Genomic DNA, 8,409 nt, shown 5'->3' on the forward strand with positions numbered 1-8,409 from the left:
TGTGAGGCTTATGATAGCACAGTAGTCATGAGGGTGGGGAGGAAAGGCTGAGTGAAACCAAGGCTGTTAGGGTTTGTGAAGACAGCCCTTTCAGAATGGATCCTATGGGATACAGCAAAGCTGGAGTGGGAACAAGGTATGGGATTCGTGATCAAAATGGTAGCTGTAGCCAGCATTCCCTCTTCCAAGGTTTGCCCTCAGTCTCCATGACCTTTGAGCACTTCAGTATTCTTACCTAAGAAAGAAGAAAGTGTGCTGGATAGTATAAGGCAAGGCTCAATTTACTCCATGTAAAGTATTTAGAAAACCCAGGCCCCAGCAAACAACACAGATTCATATTCAGTCAGAGTCAGGTGCTGGTCCCTTGCGCTCTCCCATTGATCTCATGTCTATCCTTGTCTACCTTCTGTCTTCCAGGTCAACTCTTTTGGACCCACAATCTCATCATGTCTCCAACAGGACCGCAGAGGGTGGTGGCTTGGCTAGTGACGATCTCCCAACAGCTGGACCTCCCACAATGTGAAGCTTTGCTTGGGTTCCCCCTCCTTTTAGTTGTGCTTTCTCTCCCCCTACACCATCCCACTTTCTGCTGTCTTTTTCCCTTTTAATTTAAACCATCAAGACTTCAGAAGAGCAGCAGGCTGTGCTATGGAAAGGCACTATTTCTTTAAAAACATTGAATGTGAACAAAGCATACGCTTAACTTTCACTGTTATTTCTTAAGGAGCTAGGAAGCAATTTTGGTTTTGTCTTTCATTTTCCCTCTGTTCTTTGTTATACATCTCAATTCTGCTTTAGCATTTCACTTCTCAAAGAAACCCTGTCTCCCCAGAGAAATTTCGATGTTTCTCCTGGAATGAGATATGAAGACATAAGGAAGCGGCCTCTGAGCTACCTCCCTCCAAGATATGGGAGGCTGCTGGATTCCATGGTGTGCTGGTCCTGGCCAACCTTCAGGCCTCAGAATCAGAGGTGAAGAATCACCTGGAAGAGGAAGGCCAAGGTTGCGACAGGAGGACTCCAGAAAGGAGGCCTAAACCATGGCTTTGGTTCCCTCTTCTGCCCTTTACAACTGGGGTTCTGTGGTCAGCCACAGTGGGTGATCCTCCCCCTCACTTGGTGATAAGGAGCCACCCTGCCCCAGCTGCACAAGCCTACCTTCTGTTAGGACTGTTGTGCCAAACCTCTGCCCAGACACACTGGGAGCTCCTGATCACTGTCAACTGCTATGAGGCCAGCATGCCTCACCCTCTGTCTCCCAGATCGTCTTCCCAGGTGTGCTGCAAGTGTCAACTTAACCTAGGCCCTAAGATCTGGTTGTGACCATTGCAGGGTACCCTCAGCTGGCTGCTGTCTCTGACTGTCGGGTGTCTGTGATGTTCTAGTTTGTGATGCATACTTTCCAGCACCAACTCCCTCAATCCCAGGGACATAACAATAGCTGTCCACCTTCAGTAGGAATTATAGGAAGAGAAAGAACCTGTCATGAAGAAGGAGGTGTGAGTTGGCTGAGACACCCTGTGTGGCTCTTAGGGGTCACATATGGGGACCAGTCACCCTAGAATGTCCCCAGCTTAGATCCTTGTGCTCAGCTGCCTGTGTCTGCATTCCTGTGCTTACTCCCTTAGCAGTGTTCCTGCAGCCTCCTGAGGAAAAGCATCCTCCCTCTGGCTGCTGCTTGGAGGCCACCATTCTTTCTCTGTCACATTGCCCTTTATCTGGATGCACCTATGGCTGCTCCAGAACTTTTCCAGACTTTTCACCTCATTCTTGCCACATAGGATGGGGTCTCTGGGCGAGGGGAAAGGAGTTGTTTGCCTTTGTTTTTGTTTTTGTTCTTCCTTCACCCCCATAGGTTAATGGAGAGATAGTTGGGCATTTTAATTAGTATGTGACCAAGGGGAGGCTTCCTTCCAAGCACTGGTAAGTTGGCCATGGAGTGTGGAAGAGACCAGCACAACCTCAGCTCTGTCTACTCTTCCAGCCTTCCCTTAGGTCCCTTAGCACCAAAGTTTCTTCCTCTAATGGGCTGGCTGGATGGCCAAATGCTGTTCCTCGGGACTGCAGCCCTTCCCTTCTTGAGTTGAAATTCCCTGTGATTGTATGTCTGTCTTCTTGCCTGTTAGCCTACTCTGAGTGACAGCTAGGAGGATGGGGACAGCAGAATCCTCAGCTGTAAAGCATGTTTCTTCTCTATCCAATCACTGTGTCTTCCCCTGGGGGCTGTTGTCTCTGTACATGAGCAAATGGGAAAAGTTGTCCCTGAGCTCAGCACCCCATTTTTCCCTGGCTGCTCCAGAATCCCTGGTAAGGGTTCAGGTCTAGCAAGTATACTGCCCCTAACCTGCCTGTCATTTTCTTTGTTTCCTTTGTCTCAGCTTTAGCTAATAAGGCTTTTACTATACTTCTTCCCCTTGGTACATTTTTTGTGTGTGTGTGTGTGGTGGTGGTTGTCAGAATCTCTCTGTAGGTCACAGGTATGCAGCCTTGTTTAGGGTATCCCTGCCTGTCTTCCATGACTCCCAGCTGGCCTGGCTTGATGGTAGCAACTTCTTTCCTGGCTCAAATGAGGGCCAGCTTTTTAGCTCCAAGTGCCTATCCCTGTCTCTTCCTTCCTTCTCTCTCCCCTGCTGTCTGCTTGTCACCTGCAGGCACCCCACCAGCCATGTGGAAGCTGGCCCTGCATCCCTGCTGGCTCTGCCACTGTCAGTGGTTCATTCTCTAGCATCCCCTACAGTCTCTTCAGAGCCCCCACCCGCCCTGTTTGTTCCTCTCAAAGATCAACATACTCCTCTGTTGCTTCCTTCTTCCTGCACCTCAGATCTTCCAGCAGCTCTGTGGGGCATCATCTCAGGCACCTCCAGGTTTGCTTGACCTGTTCACATTCTAGGAATGTGTAGATCTTAACAACAGCAATCACTTCTACTCTTGAGTGAAGATTGCCTGTTGGGGGGCCATAGTGGCCATGGCTCTTTTGGGTCCACTTAGTTCCCTATCAGTGAGAGGAATCAGCAAGACAGATTGTAGTGCCTTATTCCATTGCCCTCCCCAGCCAGACCTACTGGCTCACTTGGAAGCATGTGGCTGTCTCTTCCCCTCTGTCCATTTGTCACTTACATTCATACTCCCCTATCTTCAGAGAGCCACAGGGGCAGGAAGACTCTCAGCCCTTACCCTTATCCTGTGAACTGTAGTCAGGCACATCTTCCTGCCTCTTCACAGCAACTGGAGCCCAGAAGAGTTGCTGCTTACATATGTACACTGCCTTGTGTCCCCAGCAGGTCCCTTCTTGCTCTTACCTCTAGCTAGGAGGATGCCATCTGTTCCTCCCAGACTGGCTCCATCCAACCCCCTTGTGGTCCCAGGAGACTAAAGTTCAAGCTTTAGCCTGACCTCCCCCCAGGGGTTCTGGGGTAGGGCATGGGAACTCTTTCCTCCCACCTTGAGAGTTTTGCCCTTGACTGCCTTTCTGAGGGAGTATACTAAATGTTTACTTATGAAATACCCTGTTTACAGCTGGAGGAGAAACCTACCCACACTAGGTAGAGATTTGACTCTGGATAGGGCCTGACCTCCTTTTTGGTGGCCCCAGAATGAAGCAGAGAAGCCTGGAGCTGGCAGAGGCCCTTCACTCCCTCTGCTCCCTGACCCTGTGGTGCTAAGACCACTCCCCACCTTCTTCACTGCCTTCTTGCCCCAACATTCCCTACCTCCATCATTCCCTTCCTCCAAGATTCTGGGCTCCTTCACATATCATTTGTCTCCAATCTAAAGAAACCAGTGTTTGGAGCAATAAGATTATTTTTGCTTGAATCTTTTTCTAAGAAAAGTAAGAGTTGACATTGTGGGAATCTGTGCTGTTGTTTATTGTTTTAGAAGACAACTTAGAAGGATGAATGATGTCTGGGTTTTAACTTTAGGATATCTTTTGGAAACTCCGAAGAGCAAAGTGGCTGCTACCCTCTAAGGAGGGACCCTAACCTGCCCTTGCCTTGTTCTGTGCCTCCCCTCCCAGTTCTGCTTACCAAGAGCTTCTCCCACCTTCCATTCCTGATCATTTGTCCTTCCTCCCACATCGAGGGGCTCTTACTCTAGGTGCATCTCTTGGTTATCCCACTCCTTGCCTAGTTTCCCTTCCCTGGACGTGTCCTGGGGGCATTGGAGGCATGTCCTTCTCAGAAATGGCCTAGCTTGGTTATTCAGCTCTCCAGGCTGCAGAGTGGAGGCTGAAGCCCCAGAAGCATTGCCACTGCTGTCCCCCCATCCTGAGCTGTCACATAGCCTGCAGGTCAACACAGGCCTAGCTTTGAAGGCAGGGGTCCTTGTCTGGAAGCATGCTCTGGAAGTAGGTACCACATGATAGGTTAGTATCCATGCAATCACTGAGGGACAAATCCACTACCACTGATTACCTAGGGGCCCCTAGGATTGCAGAAAGTAACTGAAAAAGCCCAAGCCTCTACTTTTTTTTTCTTCTTCTAGACAAGACCACAGGAAGAAGGGAGTTTAGGGATGACTTAAATCTTTTGTCCCAGGGCTACTTGCCATCAAAACAGGGGACGATAATTTTCGTTACTTTTAACACTCATGTGGGCCAGACTTGGTTTTGAGGGAGGTTTTAAGCCAGGCACAGGGTTAGTTTCAAATAGTAGTTAATCTATTTTTCTTTATTTTCTTTTTTGCACAGAAGCTGGTAATATAGGACCTATGTGTGAACAACTTTATATGAATATTTTTTGTACTTGGTTTACTTGGGTTGGTATGATACATTATATTTAAGTTTTGAACACTGTGGATCCCTCTAATGTGTATGAGTGACTGAGGCTTTGTAAATTAAGGGACGTTTGTGTGAATAAAGTTATTTGATGGGGTCAAAGAAGCCATATGTGATTTGAAAATGAGTGTTTTGTGGTTTTGTTGCTGTGTGTTTGGCAGAGGGGAGAAGCCACTTCATGGTACAGCACCCTAGTCCCAGTTGGTGGATGGGCTGAGAGAAAAGGATGCTCTCCACCTGTTAGACTGCTTGGGAAAACTGCCCTGAGGCCCCCAACTAGTAGCTGTTCCTGTTCCACACCCAAGAAGCAAGCAGCTAGAAGTGACGGAGACCCTGTCTGAAATTGTGCCAGCAGACCTTGTTGTAGTGTTGAATACAGACCAGGCTCCTCTTTGGAAGATTCTGCCTGGGACCTCATCAAATATTGGTGATGTTTATCCCAGACAGTTCAAAGGCCCTCTCAGCCCCAGCTTTGCAGGCCTACCAGTTTAATCCTGAGTGATTTTTTTACTATAAGAAGAAAGGTCAGAGGTCTCCACTCTAGCAATAAGAGTAAAGGTCAAATTCTAGAAAAGCTTGGGCCCTAGCAAAGAGCAGAATGCCTAGTGTGCTTAGTCAGTAACATCCTCCTTGGAAAGGTAGTATGATCAAATAGCCACAGTGATTGGATTAGGAACACAGAAAAGAACAGAACTTATCTTTCTCTGCCTGGGCCAACAGAAGCCACACTCTGCTAGGAACAACAATGAGTTTAAGAGCGAGGTACTACTTGTAACCCTCACTGCTTAGTAGGTATGACATATGCCCCTCTACTGGTGAAGAAATAAAAAATCCTAACGGGCTGGGTGAGTACAGCGTGGACTGGGAAGAAAAAGGACCTGTGCCACTTGTTAGCCTTCATGGACCTCTTTCTCGTGTGGCATGGAGGTGCTGTGGCTACCTTAAGAACCCAACATGTCTCCGCATGAAACACTGAGTCCTATCTGAAGGTACTGTGCAGCCCTAACTGAAGCTCAGCTGTGGTAAGGATTGATGTTTGACATAAAGCCAACCATTCTAGACCTTTCCCAAGGAGACCTGTATGCCAAGAAAGAAGAAAAGAAACAATGATAGAATATATGTTAGAGGAAAAGAAAAGTCTTCCCCAAATCTCAGGCTTCAAGGTATACTCCAGGCCCAGCGTCTGGGGACCAAGCTGCCTACAATGAATTCTGCCTGTGACTTGGACAGTGAGCTGGAACTTGAAGGGGGTTTATTTATTTCTGTATTTTTAGAGAAAGTGGGTGTGCCAGGGCCTTTTGCCACTGCAAACTAAAACTGCAGATGCATGCACCACAGGCTTTATGTGGGTACTAGGGAATTGAACCCCAGGCCATCAGGCTTTTGCTAGCAAGCATCTTTAACCCCTAAGAGGATTTATTGAGATAATTTACCCTTCTGAAGTTTACAATTCAAAAGTTTTAGGTATATTGACAAAATTGTGCAACCATTACAACTAATTCCAGGGTTTTGTCTTTCAAGGTAGGATCTCACTATAGCCCAAGCTGACCTGGAACTCAACAATCCTCCTATCTCTGCCTCCCGGTGCTGAGATTAAAGGTGTGTGTCACCATGCCTGGCTTTCAGAGAATTTATGCCAACTCAAAAGGGAATATTGGGGGCCTAAGGCACTTGCCTGCAAAGCCAAAACACTCAGGTTCAATTCCTCAGGATCCATGTGAGCCAGATGTCGCACAGGTGTTTGCAGTTTGTTTGCCTTGACCCACCTTCATTCATTCTCTCTCTCTCAAATAACTTTTTTTTTTTTTTCTTAAAGAGTGTATTAGGAAGCTGGGCATGGTGGCGCACACCTTTAATTCCAGCACTCAGGAGGCAGAGGTAGGAGGATCGCTGTGAGTTTGAGGCCACCCTGAGACTACATAGTGAATTCCAAGTCAGCCTAGATTAGAGTGAGACCCTACCTTGAAAAACCAAAAACTAAAAAAAAGTGAAGGTATGGAGGAGCTCGTGGCATGGCTGACATAGAACAGGGACATCTCTAACAGTCTGCTAACCACCAGGCTGTAAGGATGTGTCATCAGACCCTGGTGGGAAGGATCAGGTTTAGTGGTTTGCTAAGTGCCTACTCACTGTAAGCCATAGCTCCTGGTTGGAGGAGGGCTTGGAGAATCGGGTACATCAGCATGACAGGTGGCATGAAAAAGAGGAAAGGCCTAGAGTTCATGGCATCTAGAGGAGGCCCCAGGGCAACTTGGAGGGCACTGGGGAGATTTCCAAGAGGGTAAGGCCTAGGGTCCCAAGCTCAGTCTGATAGCCTGCATTCTGAGATATAATGGCCTAGCTTTCCAACTTTGAACTTTGAACAAAAGGTCTTTACCTCATAACAACCCTGTTTAAACAGGTTGTTTAAAGCTCCAAAGGAGATCCTATGGCAATGAGACCCTCACTTTGGTTCAGTCTCTACAAAATTTCCTTTGAAATAACCATCAGGTCATACAGTGGCTCAGAACACTACAGACTTCATTCCCAGGCCTTTGCACTGCTGTTCTCCCTACATACATTGGGACTTGACTGCTTCTTATAGATCACCTGAGAGGTCCTTCCTGGACCTTTTATTTAAAGAAGTACCTCCTGAGATGATAATCTCGATTGTCAATTTGATTGGATCTGGAACCACTGAGGAGGCAAATCTGGTCATGTCTGCAAGCTTCTATATTAATTGAAACCAGAAGGCCCACCCTAACAGTGAGCCACACCATCCCATGGGCTGAGGCCCTGCTTCAAATAAAAAGGAGAAGGTGACCTAAGCAGCAGCAGTTACCACTTTCTGCTTCCTGACTGTGGATACAATGTGACCAGCTTCTTCGCACTCCTGTTTCATACCTTCCCTGCTATGGTAGACTGTGTCCTCAAACTGAACCAAGAGAAACCCTTCTTCCTTAGGTTACTTTTGTCTGGGCATTTTCTCACAGCAGGCAGAAAGTAAGTAGCATGCCTTTCCACCACCAGTACCCCTTTAGCATGCTATGTTTTTCTTATAGTACCTAATCATTACACCAAATTTTATATTTTACATATATAACACATATATTCATATACAAATATAAATACATATAAATAATATAGCTATAGATGTGCATATGTCCTCAAACAGTGCCTGACATGACACACAGAAATCAGAATATATGTATTAAGTAGATGAATGGGAACCTGTGATGTCAGCATATTCTGTGGCCCCAGTGGAAAGAACTTGCTTAGGAGCCTGCATAACAGAGGTCGACAGTGGGACACAAACCCAGAAGCCCTGTGCTCTGCCTGGTCTGCAGCTTCACTCCTGAGGCTTAGTCACAGGCTTCTTCATTCCTGCCCACTCCAGCCATGTAAGTATGAAACCAGCTACTTGAGAAGGAAGTCACCAGATGTGAAGAAGAATAGTGTTTTGATTTCTTTCATCTGGGTCGAGGATCAGCAAACTTGTTCTGTAAGGGCCAAACAGTAAATATTTTAGGCTTTGTTGAAGCTATTCAACCATGCTCTTGTAGTACATGGACAGCCATTGAGACTGTGCCACAAAGGAATGGCAGTATGCCAATAGGATTTTATTTATGGAGAAATGTGAAATTTGAATTTCCTAT

General features: G+C 46.9%; 1 protein-coding gene across 1 annotated transcript in view; it reads left to right on the top strand.

Moving 5' to 3' along the window:
- Nucleotides 1-4,898, top strand: part of Stk35 (serine/threonine kinase 35) — a 44,597-nt gene extending 39,699 nt beyond the window's left edge. The window contains exon 4 of the mRNA XM_004661457.2: nucleotides 418-4,898. The gene's annotated coding sequence lies outside the window, so the exon portion shown is untranslated. The remainder of the gene's footprint in view (nucleotides 1-417) is intronic.
- Nucleotides 4,899-8,409: the final 3,511 nt, after the last annotated feature.

Source organism: Jaculus jaculus, chromosome 8, assembly GCF_020740685.1.
Source record: "Jaculus jaculus isolate mJacJac1 chromosome 8, mJacJac1.mat.Y.cur, whole genome shotgun sequence".
Classification (NCBI taxonomy): domain Eukaryota; kingdom Metazoa; phylum Chordata; class Mammalia; order Rodentia; family Dipodidae; genus Jaculus; species Jaculus jaculus.